Genomic DNA, 20,725 nt, shown 5'->3' with positions numbered 1-20,725 from the left:
TCAGTCATGCAAAGCAGTGCCTCAACTCTGAGCATTCCCAAGGGAGGAAAGAGACCTTCCTCCTAACAGAGCAACACAACATCCTCAGCCACTGCCTTTGTTGTATCACCAAAACAGAAGAATTACCTAATTTCCTCTGAATTTAATCAGGAGCACACTAGTAACAGTCCCCTGTGAACAGGGCTGGATGCTGCCACGCTAACAGCAAAGGCTGCACAGCACCTCTCTCCATACAACACAATGTCTTACTCGGGGGGCTGTGTATGTCCTCAGTGTGGCATGCCCCTGGCCTTCACCAAACGTGGACGTACCGGCTGCATCCATGTGCTGGCACAGTCCTTAGCTGACATTTTCCAGAGGAAGAGCTCTGGGGAGCTTCAAGAGTCAACTGCTTAATATTTTGTTCTCTCCTTGCTGTTCTGCAGAGCTCTCCAGTGCTTCATTTGCAGCAAACCATCCCCCAAGGGGATGGTGCTCTTCAGTGTATGCTACCTATTAAAACACTCTGCAAACATGCAACTGAATTTAACTATGAAATACTGCTGCAGGAAAAGGAGAACGATACAAGTAGATTAAGGCCAAGAGGTTTGGGTGCCTAATCTAATTTCTCTGAATCCTGAGCTTTCCAGAGTATTTTATGTTCAAACACAGCTGCCACAGCACCTCTATGTAGCCAATAAGGAGCATATAATTCACACTTCCTAAATAAAGGCCAAGTTTTTCTGAGTTGCCTCACACCCCAGAGGAGCTCTTGTAGGTGGGAGGTCAGGACCCGTTTCTAGAGAGCATTCACCCTCCTGAAACTCGGCAATGTCCTGGTCCTGCGTTTTCCAGCCTCACTCCCTGCACTTCTTCAGCTCTGAGACATGAAGCAGAGGCCCAGCTGACAACAGCAGCCCCCTTCTCCATGCAGGCTTTACTTACACCTTGGGCAAGTTTACTGGGAACGAACCCAACTGAAAAGTTGTGATGCAGTGCTGTAATGGGATGGTCCCATACAACATGCATGTGACAGTGAGCAGTGGAGAGACAATGCTTACACAGACTGCCATTAGCATTTTCTTCCAGTGCAACTTTGGGGATATAATAACTCTAGTTTGATTTCTGTGTACTACATGGCTTATATGTATTACACACACAACGGCTTATAAAAAATTGCAAAGCAGACTTTCCATCTCCATTGGTGCTGACAGGAATCAGCAGAACTGAGACATCAACCCTTCTATGAAAGCTGTGGCAGTACCTGCTCACACCAGACAACCTCTGAGTAGAGATGGGGCGCTGGACAGCTGGTCTCACAGACAGAAATGGCAGAAACCCATCACCACGAAGCAATGCCAGGTTCTGGACTTCACAAGTTTGCTTTAGGGAGTGCTTTCACATACTCGCCCATCCTGGTCAGAGCCCACTCCTGTCCTTACAGAGCTTTTCCTGTTCTCTCGTAACACTCCCAAGTCAGAGTCACTCCACCCAGAGCCAGGTCCACTCTGCTCACCCACCCCACTGCTTTTCACCCAAGTCCTCTCAGACAACCATTCACACTTTCCCCTTCTCTGTCCTCCCTCCTGTGCTGTGTGCCCTCTCTCTCTAGCATGACTGGTGTAACAGAAATATTTCTCTTGTTTAAATGAGGGTAAGATGGGGATACTGCTAATGTTACCCTGTTGAGGAGTTAGCCAGAAGGATGTGGCTCCTGCACCGTAAGTATTCAGTTACCAAGCCTGGCAGTAATCTGAAGATTAAGGTCATAAAATGTGGATTCAACACTTAACATTCCATAAATGGAATAACAAAATGCTCCTGATTTCTAGGAAGAAAATGTCTCTGCAAGAAATCTTCCATGATTTCTAGAAAAATGTACTAGACATCCCTGGTAGGTTTGTTAAAGGAAAGAACAAACTCCTCTTCAAGGAGCTGGCGCTAAATCAAAACAGTATCTACAGCAATACCTTAGTACATTGTAGCCACTTGTGACACACAGAGGTAACCCTGGGTTGCAACTATAAAGCTCTTTAGGACCTATGAGGATATCTCTGCTTGCATAGGCAAAAAGCCATTATGACAGAAATCAGCAGAAATTAAAGAGCATACAGCAGTGGCAGCAAGAGATGTCTTCCACCACTCTGCCACTGGCAGGAAAATCAAAAAGCGAGTGGGGGAACATTTCTACTTGCACTCTGCCTTAGCTGTTTGTATCTCCCCAGAATGGATTACATACATACAGCAGGTTATCAATTTTACTGCTTCTCTTCCTTTACTAAAACAAAAATGTGGTTGTTTTGACGTGGCTTTGTAGAAAAAGGCATTAATAAACCTATTACTGACAATATCATCTTACTGCTTTGACTCATCAGCTCAGCAAAACTCTGCCACTTTTTGTAGGAAATAGAGTTGAACCCCAATACACAATCCAGGAGACTGTGTCATAATCCATATACACTGCAGTCTAAACCACAGCCTAATATTCTGCTGATCAAAACACACAAGAAAGAAGGAGAATCACAGCAGGAGCATCTGCACAGCCTCACATTTGTACAGTGACTGAACAACGCTTAGTGTGAGAGTGAAGCCTGGGAGAGCACACAGCTGTTCCTCCCCCTGTTCCACTACTGCTGAACGGGGAGCAGAAACATCAGACACAGCAACTTCTGAAGATTGACCTAAACATATCTTGGAGAACAATTAAACCAAGGTGCAGATGTTTAAGTGCGTTGCTGAACAGCACTTCCAGTGAGCTTCTTCAATGGCAAGAGCTATTTAAGGCCATTTGCAAGTCCCTAAGCAGCAGATTAAAATTGGTTTTGTGGAAAATGATGTCGTTAGCAGTTATTGTACCACTCCTATCCTCCCCCAGCGTGAAGTTTTGCTGTCGCACATCACATGGGACTAATGTCAGAGAAGTGGTTTCTGTGGCTTCCAAGCTCTCTCATGTCAAGGCTGAAGCTGACAGTGGCACTATGAATGTTCAAGGTTATCAGCCACCATGAGCTTTTTCTGCACTAAGTTTATCAGAAAAGACTGGGTGAGTTACACTCCAGCTTCAGTTAGATGTTAATGGAACCAGGACACCTAATTTCCTTTGGAGCAATTTGAAAATCCTATCTCATAAGAGTTTCCAGTTAATTTGCTTTCCCCAGTGATTCATTCTCCTTCATGTCACTGTATGAACCGAACTTACACAAGGTCTCAAATCCTTATCTTAAGGTCAGTAACAACTGTATGACTTCCATAGGTAGAGTTCATTTCCACAGCCTTCCTGAGCTGTCTTCAAGAATTCATATGGGAGACTGCCTTGACAGACAGAGACTGGGAAAACCCCATTACAACCATGTACAAGTGCGCATTATTTCCTTCTAGTCCCTTCCTGTTGCCTCTCCAGTATCTTTCTCCCTTTTCCAAAATTTTAACAAAACTCTGTTTTATTTTTCCTGGGAGGAACCACTGCCTGGTTTTTGTTCTGTCAAGATCTAAGCTGATGCTTGACCATCAAAAAAGCTAAATGAAAACATCATGCTTAACTCAGTCATGCTGATAGCCTAGTTTTTAAATGTAATTATGATAAAAATTCGTACTCTGAGCAAAGAAATCTATATGAGCATTCTGAATATAAGCCGCAGACAAAGGCTGTGTGAACAAAGTCACTGTATCATTCCCTCCTTCTGTCAATTGCCCCATTCCCTGTGTTAGATTAAAGTATATTTCGATATCCTGGACAGATACTGCACACTGACTTAGTCTCCCTGTAAAAGAGGAGACAACTCTTCTTTAGAGTAAACATGGGTGAGCATCAGGCTGAGGCACAGCTCTGCCCTTCCTTGTGCTGCTGTGGTAGAAAGGGCTGGTGCCTTGTCTCTATTAAAGATCCACAGCAAGGCAAACACTCCAGTTATCCCGGCATAAAGAACAGGACCTTGTGTCAATAAAGGCAAGGAGCCTTATTCTCCTCTGACACACTGAAATTAGAGCAGCTTCACAAATCCTTCCCTTGATTCTACTCACATTTATCCAGTAAGCAAACACAAGCCTAATAGCACAGGTCAAATGATCACCAGAGATAAAACACACACTTTGACTATTTTGCCTACAGCTTGTCATCAGAAAGCTATTTAATAATTCAAATCATATGCGAAACAAAAGTAGTATATATAATATCAAGTTTACTTATCTATATAGTGAAGTCTGCATAGAAACTATCAGCACTGGTTGATAGAAGACACTGAATAAATGGTATTAAAGTGTTAATAGTATTTCAGGTTTCCTCATCAAAAGAGCCCTAATATTTTCTAGCACTTTTAAGTCTTACTTTCTCCTGCTGCACGTACTTTTCCATGACCCCAGAGGCAAGCATGCGAGCTTCCTGTCCTTCTGAAGCTCCTACAACACAACCATTTACAATTCTCACAAGTCGATTCAGACCCTCGGTTCTTCTGGAAACCACCTCCATTCTTCTTTTGAAGAGAGACAGGCAAGACCTCCGAGGTCTCATTTCCTCAAAGAGAAAAGCTTCTTCATTTTCTTATTCATTAATGTTCTAAGTGGGGAAAACAGTTTACACTTAAAATCATTAATCTTAATATTTTTCAAATAGTTCTGTGTGATTGTTCTAACCTCTGCCAAGAATTAAAGCAATAGCTGTCAAGAAATAAAAGGGCAAATAAATCCTCAACAATTCATTCAGGTGATGAAGTCTGGAAAACCTCCAGCCTCTCAATCTTCAGCAAGTGCATACATGTCCCTGATTTACTCCAACTACATTGAGCTAAACAGATTTCTTACCATTTTATTTGAAAAGCTAACTGATTGATAGATGGGGAGCATAAGCTTATATTGTAAAAGTATGATTTATGGTTCTGCTGGTGAAGAACCAGGGCTGTCTCATAATGACCGCCACCTCCCATTTAGCAGAAATAAAGTCTTATCAGCACACAACGCAAATAGGCTCAGTGTGCATTGAGAAGAGAGGAGTCAAGCTGCCGTTAGGGAGTAAACTTACATCTTGTGAAAAATTGACAATTTCCAGATTGATTACGTATAGGAGAGAGTCAATAACACAGCAACGTGAGAAAATTACAGTGTTTTTGTTTAAGCATCTTGGACAATGGGCTTTATCCCTGTCCCTGTGGCTGCAAAGTGACTGCATCACTCACTGCTCCCCTGCTCTTGAACTGCCAAAGCAGGCTCTGCTGGGCCCTTTTCTGCCATCTTACCCCTCAAGTATGAAACAGCAGAGTGTGTGCAACAAGCATGTTCAGAGACTTCTTCCCTCCCTCTCTGCAAGTTAAACTCCGTAGATTAAAAGAGTCCTTCAGTGTCCAACACTTTCCCCTTTGCAGACATACACTGCAACCAAATCACATCTTGATCTTCTTAGACAGACTGAGCTCTTCAACAGCTTTGCTTCCCCAGTGCTCACCTCTTTTTTCTCTTTAATCTCTTCAGATAAGCAGCTGGCACACAAACAAAAAGACAAAGCTGATTTCAATTGTTTTCTACTACCACGTCTATGCAGACAGAGTTTTGGGAGAAAACACTGTATTTTCATGGCATGGTTTATACACCATGACACGCTCTGCAGCAAAACCAATTAGTACTGACCCAGGGTTTGGTAATGCTACCAAAATTGGGCAGCACACAAGGAAAACACTCCTTGTTTATCTACCAATGAATATATAAACAGGAGGGGATTTCTGCCTGAACCATTCACCATTCAAGAGTAACGTGACTACTGATGACACAACAGCATTTCCTGTAGCTGAATGAGCAGAACTGTATGTCTAAACAGCATCTTTCTTTGAAGATTCAGTATATGCTGCATATGTCAGAAATGGGATCACAAAGAAAATTAAACATGGATACCGGCTTAAGTCTTGACACTTGCCTGCAGACACCTGTCTGCACAGAGCACAAGGGGAAAAAGACACATTCCTGTGACTAAGGGATGTAATACAGAGTACTTGTACTGTTGTAAGGGCTATAAAGACAATGAAACACCAAAAGCTCAGGAGTTATCAAGCCTGTGTTTACTCATCCTGTGATCCTGGCATTTATCACACGTGAGGATGAGGAGGCATCTCGTAAGAGTGGACTCAAGAACAAACCACTGGCCTAATTCTTGTCCCCTTGCATTAATAGCCCACAGACTTAAGATGTCCAAAAGCTTTTCAAATCCCACTCACATATTAGTATCATATCATATAAAACAAAATATAACATTCTATATGCTATAATTCCCAGACACCCTGATAGGCCTTGAAAACACTAGAGCATTTGGGAAAGACAGAAGGGATTTCAGAGACAGAAGCAGTCATAGAAAAAGAACTGTGGGTGAAGGTGAATAAAAAAAACAGCACAAGTGCTCAGGAGGACATTAAATTTCAGCAGCCCGTATCTATCCCTGTGTACATACCTGAAGTCATCACAGGTTTGATCCCTCAAGTAAAAATATGTAAGTCAATCTGACTCCCTTTCTCGTAATGGAGTCAAAACAAGCAAAGGAGGAGAGAACATGGTGGGAAAGAAAGACTATGGAAAGGGAACAGACTCAGGCCAAAGCCATTCAAGTGGGTTGTGTTAACTCGAGTTCAGTGCTAAGAGTAACAACATAAGGGAGGAATAGGTACTGATTTTTCTGGGCATTAACAAATGAAGCAAATGAAGAACACATTAATATATACTAGTGGAAATTAGGGCAAGAGGCTAGGACCGTGTCTGCCTTACCATAGCAGCAGGAATAAATTTCAGCCACTCTTCCTGTATTAGGTTCAATAAGGCACAACTAAGCAAGGCTTAAAGAAACTTTAGGAAGAACTAACACCTGGATTAGAAGGTACGCATCACAGACAAATGCTGGTGTCCCTGACAAAGCAGTTCCATGTACATTTTTTAATGTCCATGAGTAATAAATTTCATTTGTAACTTTTACATTTCCCATGTTTTTTCCTCTGTTCAGATTTTGTTAATGTAAATTTACTGTCACAAACTCCCGGCAGGGCGGGCTGTGCATCTGTACGTGCAGAATGCCAACATGTTTGCTATAAATCAAACACCAAAATGTAAAATCAGGCTGATGCCAGTGCTACTGTGACAGCTTCTACCCTAATATGGCACCTCATTAGAATTAGCAACTGTGAAATTAACTCCTTACTGATACACAGTTTGCACTGTGACAAAGGACAATTTTGCTTAAATAAAGATTTCAGTGTTTGACTTGCAAGTTGTACCTGTCATAGAAACATGGCTGGATGACTGATGAGATTCCTTCCGCTTTAATTGCGGTTCTACCCAGGAAGATGGTGTTCTTCCATGCAAAGCAGCAATAGATCACACATACGTATTCCCGTCATGTGAGGTAGGCAGAAAAGCATTCCCAGTACAATAGAACTGGTTTGACTTTGCCTATTTTTCTTCCTCTCTTGTGTGTGCCACTTACACAATGAAAAAATGGAAAAGAAAAATGGAGAAAGTTAGCATGTTGGCTTATTAAACAGCCCTTGCAGAAATGAGAATGACAGCACTAGCCACTAGCTGATACGCAGAAATTAATAACCATTCCTTCCTTCACATCATAGCTTAATTCATCTTCCTTTCTACTCACGTAATGACTGAAACCAAAGCAAAAGGCTACAGTCCTGTATTTGCCATATGCTAGGCAAGGCACAGCCAGAAGTGGTCCATGCCCTGAAGAGCTCACTCCCCTTTTACAGAATCATAGAATAGTTCAGATTGGAAAGGACCTTCCAAGGTCATCTAGTCCAACCCTCCTGCAATAGGCAGGGACATCTTCAACTATGTTAGGTTTAGATATAGCTGAAGATGAAAATAATGGCACAGATAACTAAGGCAGAAACAAAACTGGAAACCGAAGTCCCAAGACAAAGTGATGAAGTTACTGAAAAAAAATACATTACAACAAATTAATTGAATTAATTTCTAACAATATCCTTTCTGTATATTAAAAAATGCAAATATGGAAGAGGAGGAAGAAATAATACTGACATTAGAGAAGGGGGGGAACCCAGCTTACTGCCACCAGTCACTTGGGATCACTGGTGTAGCTCCCTGACCTCTAAACAGCTGCCTAAACTCGTATGTTACTAGAGAAGCTGCTCTATCAGGGCTGACCACCATGAAAGACAGGAGGCTGGATGGATCATGAGCCAATTCTCCCATAGCAAAGTCATTTGTTCCTATAATCTATAAAGTGTTTTAGAAATGCTGAGAGCCACATTTTTCTGTGAAGCCCTGACAGAACTATTTACAGAGGCTCCATAACATTTTGTAAAGCCATCCACTGATATTATCCACACATCTTCTATAAAATTTCTTTCCTTTTAAATCCCTCTCCAGAGGAAAAAAAATTACCTTTGTCACAGCCTTTTATTATCATCTACAAAGGTCTCCACTTCCAGCTAAATCTATGCAGAAGGAAAGCCCCTGTACACCGTGTGATATACTCCTGGTCATCGTCTGCACTCCATTATCTCTTTCTATTTCATGTGATCTTATCATCTGCAGCTTCAGAGCTACCAGGTTTTGAAGAGGCGCAGGCAGATTTCTTACTTGGTGCACTATTATCTGCAGATGTGGGCAGAGCGAAAAGAGAGCAGGACATTACTAAAGATTCACACACACCGTACTAGATGATACACCAGGTGTATTTTTTATATGTAATATATATATAGCTTAGCACTATATACATACACTATTTGTAGGACTATATACTTATATTATATATAGAATATAGTGCTACAGAATATAGAACCATAATATATAACACCAAAGTCTAATTTAATGGATAGCTTGGGCAAAGACATAGCAGGCCCCAAAGCAGAGAGACATACCACCAAGAGAAAAGCAGATGTAATGGTATCTTCAAATGTTTAATGACCAGCATGCAAGAAAATCCACAGTCTGACAAACAACTTTTCATAAGCATTTATGTATCACTGTGTATATACATAACCTTACACACAAATTCAAAACCATATTGTTGCTTCTGTAGAAGCTTTCTGTGTGTTACTTTTACCAAGTTTTCTATTAAGTAACATCTAAAAATCACAAAAAGAACTAAACATTATATATGAAGTTGGCATTTCAAAGAGCTAGAATGTACAAATACCATTAAGCTTCAATGCCCTAGGTACAAACTGACTTTTTATGGGAAAAAAAGTCATTACAATTACATGGGAAAAGAGGGAACAAAAATGAGCCTACACTGGAAGCAAGACCCATAATAGACAGGATTGTAACTGAAAAGCACATCAGCAATTAACATCTCCTGGAGACAAATGACCAGCGAACTCCCTAGCCGAGGTGAGTCATAAAGTTTCATTACAGCACTTACAAGACATTTAACTACACTGTCAATTAAAAATCTTTTCATCCCCATAAACATGTAAGGAAAAAATCCCAAACCTAGAGATAAACAGAGAATGTACAAGAATTCCCAGTGGACACCGTATTGGGAAGCCCACACTTACACAAAGGAACTAGCAGAGCTGCACTGTTCTGGAAACAGCCTCAATTGGGATTTATATAGGTCCCTGACAGTAAGGTTTTTCAGCTGACTGAGGGAGGAAGCCAGGGCATTTTGATCGTGATGGATCTCCAAGGAAAACTTCATGGACAGATTCGCAATCTGGTGGAATTCTTGCATTTATAAAAGTCAAACAAAAGCTCAACCTGACGCCAGGCAGAAGCGCTATGGCGCCTGGCTACCAAAATAACCAGTGTAATTCAAGGGCACCCGCTGCCTAATGAACCTGAGCTTTGATTTGCAAGGCTGTCCGCTATCTTGGCTGCAGTCTTACACAGATCAGTCCTTGCCATTTCCAGGAAAATGTCATTTTAGAGATAGAGAAAAAATATTCACTAGAGGCTAGCTTAATGCCGGCAAACCAGTGGCTGCCTGGAATGACATTTGTCCACAGCTCTGCAGGCAGAGCAAAGCGAATAACTGTATCAAATGTGTTGGAGCAGATCCACTCGGATCTCCTCAGACCTCACTTCCACAGCATCCATGTCTTCGGCAGCATGTTCTTCTTACCTTTCACTTCTCCCTGACAAAAGAAAATTCATTCTGCTTTTGGCTGCTAACATGAACACTACAAGAAAGTGAATGAAAAATGTGCCAGATGGCAAATAACTCCTAATTCAGTAACTGCAACCAGAAAGGAGGGGACAAGTCTAAAACAGGCACAGCTGGGAGAAAGGGGGCAATGAGTGTTCGATGCAGGCCCATGATGGAGTCAGGATATGCAGTTATTCAGCACTGTCCTGTATCATAGGCCCATGTGCCCAGGGAGCGCGGGCCTGGCCACCGACCAAGGCTCTGGCTTGCTCTTGAGCCACTCCAGATCTTGACTTTTTAATTTATTTTGTGTTTTAATTCCATTTTTGGTGAAATGCAATGCTCCTGCTCAGAATATAAAGGCTAAGCTTTCACTCTGCATGCAACCTGGGCTGCCACAGGCATTAATACACAAAATTAGTATGCAACTAGGACTGCATTTAGATTTATCCCAAATTTACGTGGAAACCTCTGGCAAATGGCTGCCAGTTCACACAGGAGGTGCACAGGACTCAACTTTAATGTACTCTGGCGTATTGCCTTTCTACAGTTTTTCAGTCACCTAAAGACAGAAACAGTCATTATCTTCTCAAAAAATTGAAAACGATATTAAAGTTTCTAAGTTGTTCCAATATGTCCAATTACCTATCTCCTGGCATCCCCTCCTGGGAAGAGCCTCAGTGAAAAAGGATCTGCTGTCATTAGAACTGCCACTGCACCAGAACAGTCGCCCTGACAGGAATGATTCAACAAAACACTTCTGGCTTTTTAATGATAAACCACTCTCACTTTCTGTATCTATATCTATTAGTTAAACAATACAGAAGACATTGGGCATTAATTAGAAAACCACAGCTGCTGCATGCCACCACACAGGAAGAGGAAAGTTAGAGAGGAAACCAAAGCAACCCTTGCTGTAAAACTCAGGGGGGTGGATGTATATCCTTCATCTCACTTTCTTGGGCTAACAGTGGTGCTTGGGTCAGCCAAACTTACTGTAGGTTATTATTACTCCTCCACAGAAGTTGAGAGAAAAGCTTTCATCTCTTCCATAAAGAAAGAAGGCACAGAATACAGACACAAACAACAAAGTCAAGCATTACAGTCTCAGGTCTCCCTAGGTGTAATTGCAATTCAAAGTTTATTTAGTGACAGAAGAGGTAAATCAAGGTGCTGGGGTGACGCGAGCAGGTAGAGAGAGCAGGGAACTGGCCCCCAGGTGCCTCTGGTCATGAGCCAGCCCCTGGCCACCCAGTCTATAAGGTACAGCTGCCTATCCACTCCCACCAAGCCAAGGTGCTTTGGAGACCCTCACTTGTCACAGCCTCAGTATTCCAAACATTTAGAATCATAGAATAGTCAGGGTTGGAAACGACCTTAAGATCATCAAGTTCCAACCCCCCTGCCATAGGCAGGGACACCTCACACTAAACCATCTCACCCAAGGCTCTGTCCAACCTGGCCTTGAACACTGCCAGAGATGGAGCATTCACAACTTCCCTGGGCAACCCATTCCACTGCCTCACCACCCTCACAGTAAAGAACTTCTTCCTTATATCCAATCTAAACTTCCCCTGTTTAAGTTTGAACCCATTACCCCTTGTCCTATCACTACAGTCCCTAATGAAGAGTCCCTCCCCAGCATCCCTATAGCCCCCCTTCAGACACTGGAAGGCTGCTATGAGGTCTCCACGCAGCCTTCTCTTCTCCAGGCTGAACAGCCCCAACTTCCTCAGCCTGTCTTCATACGGGAGGTGCTCCAGTGCCCTGATCATCCTCGTGGCCTCCTCTGGACTTGTTCCAACAGTTCCATGTCCTTTTTATGTTGAGGACACCAGAACTGCACACAATACTCCAGGTGAGGTCTCAAGAGAGCAGAGTAGAGGGGCAGGATCACCTCCTTCGACCTGCTGGTCACGCTCCTTTTGATGCAGCCCAGGATACGGTTGGCTTTCTGGGCTGCAAGTGCACACTGAAGCCGGCTCATGTTCAATTTCTCATCAACCAACATCCCCAAGTCCTTCTCTGCAGGGCTGCTCTGAATCTCTTCTCTGCCCAACCTGTAGCTGTGCCTGGGATTGCTCCAACCGAGGTGTAGGACCTGATTTAAGCCCCACACAGTAGTGACAGTGGTTCTAAGCCAGAGGCAAACAGCACGTAAAATTACATCAGTTCAGCACAGCTGCACACCAACATCCATTGGTAACACACAGAAACAACAAGGCCATTATTAAAGCATATATTCAGTTTCTCCTCCGGTTTATGAGCTTTCAAACAGAAATAAGGGGAAAAGAATATTCCAGATGCACCTGAACAAGTTACTGCTAATTCCTCTAAAGCCCAGGGTACTCCCTCCACCCTTCACAGCTACCAGCAGTGTGGACAGAGCTGCCCAAGCACAGCTGCAGCCTGCCTGCCACGCACCAGCTCCGGACCCTCAGCCAAGGCTGGATGAGGGAGAAACATCTACTTTCTCCCCATCTTATTGATATAATGCATTTATATACTGCTGTTCACATGAAGCTTGGGCAATGCCCATGGATGCACCAATGTGCCTGTGACTGCCCAGCAGCCGGCTGCTCCAGAAGACGTTCCTCTATGGTGTTTCTCAGCTGCACCAAGCCCCGGATTCAGGAGCCCGGGGTACCACAGGTCTGCCGCAAAAGGTAAGCACTGAAAATAATTGTCCCATCTTTTCCATGGATTACAAAGTCCCAGCCTGTATTTGCCTGGGCCGGACAGCCAGCAGGATGAAGGGGTCTTCGGACCCTCTGCAGTCCGTGCTATCTGCAACTGACAATAAAAAGCACAAGGGCTTAATGGAATGCATCCACCACAGTCGAGATGGGAACAACTTGCTTCTGGAGACAAGAATGACCACGGATTGGAGGCCTTGGAGTTCAGGGGTTTTTTTGAAGGCAGAGAAAGGAAAAGAGGAAGTAGAACAGGATGCAATTTACAGCTCTTTCACTGAGCTGCTTTTGGGACAATACAATAAAATCCTGCTGCTCTCTGCAGTCAAGCTGACACATTTTCAGTCTCCCCACGATTATTTTCGAACATCTAAATGAAACTTTGTATTGAATATAAATGGGAAATAGTACTGGCTTAGCTCAAACATGTATTTTTATTTGATCTTGGGGGTGGAGATTGGCACGGGAAGAATGTTTTCAGGACAATACAAACAGGTAAGGTGGTATCCTGCAAACTGAGGCTCTGCGGAACTGTCTCCAGAATTCAAACTGTTCAAATTACTGATTAGTTTCAAATAAAACTGGGATGAGAGAAATGGAAGAAAATGGCACAGACCTTCCCCATTTATTCTTGATAAGTAGGTAAGAGCCAGAATACTTACTGTAGGATCCAGTCATGCCCCCAGTATGGTGTACCTTAGGTTGTAGGTTGTGCATAATATAAAATATACACCATGCTCAGCACTGCCAAGGCAATATTGCTTTTGGCATAGACACAACTGCATTTCCCCATTTTGGGTGCTTTTATCTGTAGAAACTAGTGCTCTCTTTTTCACAGGTAGTACCTTAAAGCTTATGCTGGCTATTGGAGCAGTCTCCAAGATACCAAACCTTTTATGCAATTTTCACAAGACATACACTCTAAGTTCTGCCTGGCAGGATGCTGAGCCTTAGGCCGAAGCTGGGGAACAGCTCTCAGAGTGGCACCCATCATCCCAGCTCACACGTGAGGCCAAGCAGCCCCTGCCCTCAGTGACATATGGAGCAGGCAGAGCCTACCCAAATTTCTTTATCCTTAATAAGTTTCAGGCTTTTACTTAATTTTACTCCCTGAACTCTCTGCCCTGGACAGGGCACAGCCCAGAAAGCAAACAGACACGAAGCCCACATGTGGATTTGCATCGCAGCTTGAAGCTCAATGCTTTAATTAACTTGCAACAAGAGGGAAATCTTCCCAGGTCTTGCCTGTTGGGCAAGGAAAACAAAGGTTTTACAGTTCATCACCTACAGAAACAGCTGCAACAACATGTGTTTCACAGCCTATAGTATGGGAAAGGGAAAAATCAAATCACAGTGCTCACGCATCTAAGATTTCACTTGTTTACTTTGAGGATACAGCCTAGCCACGCTTTTAGTTAAATCCCTGAGACCCAGTACACACCCCCACATTTTGATTACGGTGATGTACAGCTTCACTTCCATGTCAGATTCCTACAATATTTAATATCCAAATTAATACAGAATTCAGGCTATTCATCAGTTCTATGGAGCCAATCAAAGAGACACATGGCATTTCTTAGAGCCCTGCAGAATATATATTTTCCTAAAAAACCTATTCCTAATCACACTGGTTTGAATAACTAGTTCATTGACATTCCTGTGCTAAAGAAAGTAGCATTAGTAATTTATAGAAGCTGCATGAAGAGTAATAGTTCAGAAAAGCCCAGTATGAGATAAATTAAGCCTATACCTTCATGGAAATCATCAAAAGGTAGCTATAATGACATGTCCAAGAATTATCACTCAGCTAGGCTAAGCAGGAATGCTGCCAGATGTCAAGCCACCCTTATCTCAAACACTCAATACTAGAGCACTATGTAAGACTTGTTCTTTGGGTCTGGAGAGATGCCAGCAAGTCTGCTGGGACTACTGGTTTTGAGAGTCCGCTGGAATTGAGAATAAGGGGGGAAATCAAATCCCCAAACTCCTGCAGAAAAGAAACACTTTGATTTACTTTACCAGAGGCACCTCTGTGCTCTCTCTCTCTCTCATGCTGCTCCCCATCACTGTCTGCAGACCCGTATCATTGTCCTTAAGCTACTCTTCAAGACTCAGCTTGGGTAGGCCATCCACAGGGACTACAGAAGAGCCAGCCAGGGTCCTGGGAGTCCTGGTCCATGGTCAGCACCCCTTTTCCTACAGGATATTTTTTTGCCCACTTTCCATCTCCCCAGGCAAGCACGTGTCCCACCTCCTTTCATCTTCAGAGTACAAATACATCCACAGAAGCTTTTTGTTCCCATGCTCTTGGCAAGGGCTGATGCCTTCTCTCTCCTTCAGCCTCCAAATTCGTTTTTGTTTCAGATCTTTCCGCATTATCTTACACCTCAGAGACGTGACCTTCTGCCATGATGGTATCATTTACCTCATCTGTTCGCTTTCATCATTCTTTCTGCATATCCTTGTCATATTATTATTCCATACAGAGTTCTGGAGTCAAGAAACGTATGAATTAAGTAACATACATGAAAGAGCATTATGAAATGAAGACACACCATCCTCAGTTGTTCATATTAGCAATACAAATGAAGGCAGAAAGCTGTCTCTGGCAGCCTAATGAATTTCCTGCTACCTTTCAACCAATTACCAGGGGCTTCAGGCTTTTTTAAAACTTAATAATAGGAAGCAATATTATTTGTAGATTTACTTCATGGGAAAAATAATAAATAGTGTGAATTAGAGTGAAGAACTTACATTCATACACATTTTACACAAATGCAACTTCAGCTGCCTCAAAGAGCATTGATTGAACAGACTGACCACCTCCACATTATTTTCAAAACATTTAAATATAAAAATAAGGGGGGCCTGCACAATGTACAGCAGTCTGTACTCAATGGGTTTCATATCGAAATATATTGAAGCAGCAATCCTGTATCAAGATGAGGATTCCAGAACACAGCTACTGGCTTACGTCCTTTTTCCAAAATAGAAAGCTAACCACTCATCTTGTTTAGGAGAATGATCATATCACTCAAAACACTCAAGTTTATTTTTAACCCTGATGGTAGTAACTGTGAAAGGACTGGTGAAAACAAGCTCAAGCTATCAGCTATTTTTATATGAGTTTTGTGCCACATGGTAACATTATTTTGCTGTGCTTTACTACCAAATTGACAGCCTCCTCCTGAGGAGCTTCTCTAGTGGTATCAAGATTAATGTTCTTCATATTGGTTTGATTAACTCTAATCCAAAACAGAGACAAACTTTTGTTGATTTGATCTGATTGCTCTATTCTTAGTTTAGAGTGACAACAAATGAATGCTAAGGGTATTTTTCTTAACTTGTTTTCGTGTATGACTAATATACAAAAAAGATTTCAAGGCACAGCCCAAGAAATTGCAAATGATGGCAAAAAGGATGAGACTGCAGAGGGATATTGACACACAAATAGGATATTAGTCAAAAAGTTCTCTGAAGATCATTTCCTTGTTCTTCAAGGTCTGCTTCTATTTACTGCTGAAGAGAAAAGCTGTAAGAACATGCACTGAGACCCCAGCAAAGCTCTCCTGCAAGGCAGCCTTCTGGAGAAGAGCAGACAAGAGGCAGGGCCATAGCCTCAGCACAGCCCTCTCTGTTCCAGCCCCAAACGATGCTGGCAAAGCCAGCTTTGAATTGAAGTGCTCCTGACCATTTAAACTGCATCTGCCTTCAGGTTTTGCCCTTGCAACGCCTTTACACTCTGTAGAGAAAAACAGTCAGTTCACCCATGCACATCCCTGGCTTTTGTCTCTAGCAGCCAGAGGCACAGACCAAGGGGAGATCTGTGGAGTGGTTCCATTGGTGCCAAGATCCTGCTATCCATAACACACACTTCAAAGGGATTTTTCTTTAAACTAGCACTACCTTTGACCTGCAGAATGAATGGCCATAAGTGGTTACAGCATGAGCCGCGCTCCTGGAGCACTGATGCTGCTCAGCTCCTTCTGAAAGAAGCTCGGTCCACACGCTCCCAACGCCTTCTGCACACTGATTGGCATGGCAGTGATGACTGAGATTCAGCAGCACACTCTTGCTCCAAACTGCAGTGCTAATGTATCAACTCAGAAACATATCTGTGTCAGAGCTGGGTTTAATTACTAATACAGTCTATTCAGAACGGGAGTCCTGAACAGCAGAACTTCAGCGGAGTGCTCCTATAGTGATGCTGCAGAGCATGGTTTAACTGCAGCCATGTCAGTGAGAGCAGAGGCGCACTCCTGAAGCAGCTGCCAGGACTGCCTCCTCATCTCTTGCCCACCCAAGAGGCTGCCAAACCCACTGCTGCCTCTGGACCTGCTGCCAGGCTCTGACCCCACTCCCCTTCCCCTTGCTGCAGCACCAGCCCTTGGCATTCCCTGTTCCTTGCCTGCTCTGTTGTCTTCATGCCAAGGTTTCTCACTTTGCCTGCTCAAAACGCCACGCTTCCCAGCACATAAATATATACAGAATCTTTTAAGTTGGATTCTTGTCTTCATCCTGTTTTCTGTCAGCTCTTTTGCATACTTGTTGGAACTCTTTATCTGATCAGCAACAGTTAACCAGTTTGAAATTTGGAACTGCTGTTGCTTGGTTTTTTGTGCCAAAGCTCTTTTCGTTACCAACAAATGTAAAAGGGGAGAAGACTCAAACTTGCTGTTCTGGAGAACTGCCAAGCTTCCAGCTAAACCTCACATGTGCTCCTGAATTCCACATCTCTCTCACTGCTGTGCAGGCAGTTGGCCACTCTCTGTTAAGTGGTACAGAGCTCAAATGAGTCTAAGAGAAGAGAGGTATAAAAAGAATAGGGTACAGCCCTATCGCACAGCCCCCAACATGATGTAACCCCAAAAAAACCCTAACTTCAAGTTGAGTAGATAAACCCCATTTCCCTTCTTTTATCTGTAAATGTGCCCTTCACAGAACCACTAGTGGACTGACAAGAAAGCACACAGTATTGTAGCAACATAAACAAACCTTGTCATACATTAAGGATTTACATCCTGTCCATGAAGAATCAAGTGGGCTTTGCCAAAGGAGGAAACAACAGCCTCAGAGCAGAAACACACAATACACATGCAAGGCAGCAGCGCTGTATGTTGTGTACTCCTGTACACAACCCATACAATGCACAAACACAACAGCTGCCCATCACCCGTCCCTGGCATCACAGGCACAGGCTCCTGTAACCCTCAAACCAGGTCACTCCATTTTACAGGACCAGGGCTCAAAGACCAGCAGTTAAGAGATTCCAAAGCAATCACCCCAAGCTCCCTGGATGCTGCTTACAGACTTCTGACTGGTGGTGAGGATGGTGATGTACAGACACCATATGCCCCTCGGTCACACACAAGAAAACTGTAACACGTAATTTCTGTCCTGCAAACACACTACAACAGAGCTACTATGTTACAGATCAGAGTGCTTGCACTCACACCAGCATCAGCAAGAAAACTGACCCACTGTGGCAGCAGGGGTGGAAGTAGAGGATCTTTCAGATCCCTTCCAACTCAGACCAGTCTATGAATCTCTAATTCAGGTTTATGCTGGTGCCCATCAGTGTCTTCCCAGGCAGCAAAGGGACTGGTAACCTGGCTCTGTCATTAATAACAACCCCATCATAAAGCTAAATTGCAATAGGTCAAAACCAAACAGGATCTATTACCTACAAAGTAAAATCTGTTGTCAAAACACCCAGAGGATATTTACGTGGCATTTTTCAAGGTGCTGCATCTGCGTCCCTTTTTTGGTGCCTTTCTGTCTTGACAATTCCAACAGCGATGGAAAATTTGTGCAACATAAAGATCAGAGCCTACCCGACAGAAGAAATATTTACTCTTATGTCATTACCACTATTTCATTTAGAATGGCATTCATCATCTGTTTATCCAACAAGCAGCAGGTCTCCCTGCTGTGGCTGTGAATCAGGACAATGCATTATTTGCTCCCAGGCAAGAAATGCACAGGGAAAGGCACCTTACAGGCACATCACTGTTTAAGGTGAAAGAGCCGGGCTTGGCACATCACAGGAACAGATGCTGGCATAACTTTCTAATTAAAAGGATGCACATATTGACAGGTCCTTTAGGCCTCATTCTTCTGTACCTTGCAGGTAATAGTACGTGATGGAAGGGACATACAGACTGCATTATTGGACTGGTTTTATAATTCTGCTGCACTTACATTTCAAAGGAGAGCTATGTTGACCCATGAGCATTACAGATCTTCCAAACTGCAAAACCCACTGCAATTAAGAAACACTGCTACATCCCAAGGGTTATTAAAGCAATCCGCAAACAGAGAGAGAGATCATGGGGAGTATGGGGGGAGGAAAAAGAGCTTTGTTTATAGCTGTGTGCATCTGAAGTATTGTCATTTTCATGAAATCCTGATGTATTTCTTTGTATAGTCTTGCTGCACATTTAATAGGGAATTTCACCCTCACCCTGGGTAAAATTCTCCTCCACAACCTCCAGGCCCAGGTGCAGAGCCTCCCCTGTAACCTCCCTGTGAAGAAATGCATTTCTGGCTGTGTATTATTATATCATCACTGTGCAGGACCTAGGTGGAGGGCAGCAAAGACATCTGAAGCCTAAAGGCAGGATCCTTCCTCCAGAGCTCTATTTCTCTCCCCTCTCCAGAGTGGTAACAGCAGGCTTCAGAGAGACCATGATCTTCCTTCCCAGCAAAAGGAAGCTGGGCTGGGATGTGACACCAGTGAGTGCTGCCCCAGCCCACATTGCGGGGCACAGCATAGTGAGCTGCCACAGTCAGCTTCCAAGATGCACAGGCATAGAAGATGTGGCACAATTTAGCTGTTTTTTCTTACCTATTTCCTTACCTTCTCTTTACCTTATGACCTTACAGGATCTGAGGCTATTTAGAAAGGAGGCCTGGATTTGATCAACTGAGATCAAGTGAGAATTATGCTCAAATCAACTGATTTTTAGTGATTAAATGCCCACAGGAAAACAAAGATATGGAACTTGGTATTCCCTCACTGACTCATTGAATCTGGGCCTGGGTAAAACAGGCCATAGTAAATGAATGCGAAGCTTCATTAAACTCGTGGCTTCCTAAGGAAGGAACAACAACCTCCTGTTTGTCCACTGGATCTGTGGCTTAATGAAACAGCAGATTGGAAATCTGCTGAAAACATTAGAAATTCCCACAGGGAATTCTTTTTAGTCTGACCTGATGTATAAACAGCTCAGTATAATGGTCAAGAATGCCACTAAAACCAGTGAAGTCATCTTGAACTTTTAGTTGGAATTTAAAGTAAAAATTTTCCCCCAATATGATGCAATCAATACCAAAGTCATTCTGGTCACAGAGCAAATACAGAGCGAAACAAAAAGGCAGATGAAACTGAGCAGCTGGTTGCCTGAGAGCAGTGAACTGTGAAACTCAACATTTAGATGTTTACAACTCGAATGGTTTTTGCTCTGAAGTTTCCTGCATTGTCTACTAGAGGCTGAAGGCTGGCTTGAGCTATAGGCAAATGAGCTACAGAAATGGCAGAAAGTCAATCATCAAAACTAGGTACATAATACCCAGCAATACATATGGCAAGGTTTTAGACTCTGCTGGTCATAACAAAGCTTGTAACACTGGGAACATCTGGCTGTCGTTAAAATGAAAGCCTAGAGAAGGGTCTGTGTAAATTTAATCCTACTCATTATGGGAAAAGGACACAAAAGACAATACAACTGCTTCCTTTCTCTATATGACTTCAGAGGCTGTTCAGGACTTTTTAATCTTTTTTACTATTACTTGAAACAATCAGATGAATCTAAGCCTAGAAAATAAACAGCCCTTTATCTCCAGCGTCCCCAGAGATCACAAACAGCTCTGTCTCCTTGGGGGAACATGAGCAACTAACGAATCACCACTCCTAGGGTGCAAGGCAGCTTAATTAACAAAAAGCAATGTTTTCCCAGAGTTC

This window comes from Pezoporus flaviventris, unplaced genomic scaffold (assembly GCF_033815535.1).
Source record: "Pezoporus flaviventris isolate CSIRO_AGI_PZ_B2104156 unplaced genomic scaffold, CSIRO_AGI_Pfla_v1 ptg000021l, whole genome shotgun sequence".
Classification (NCBI taxonomy): domain Eukaryota; kingdom Metazoa; phylum Chordata; class Aves; order Psittaciformes; family Psittacidae; genus Pezoporus; species Pezoporus flaviventris.
This window is presented reverse-complemented; position numbering follows the sequence as displayed.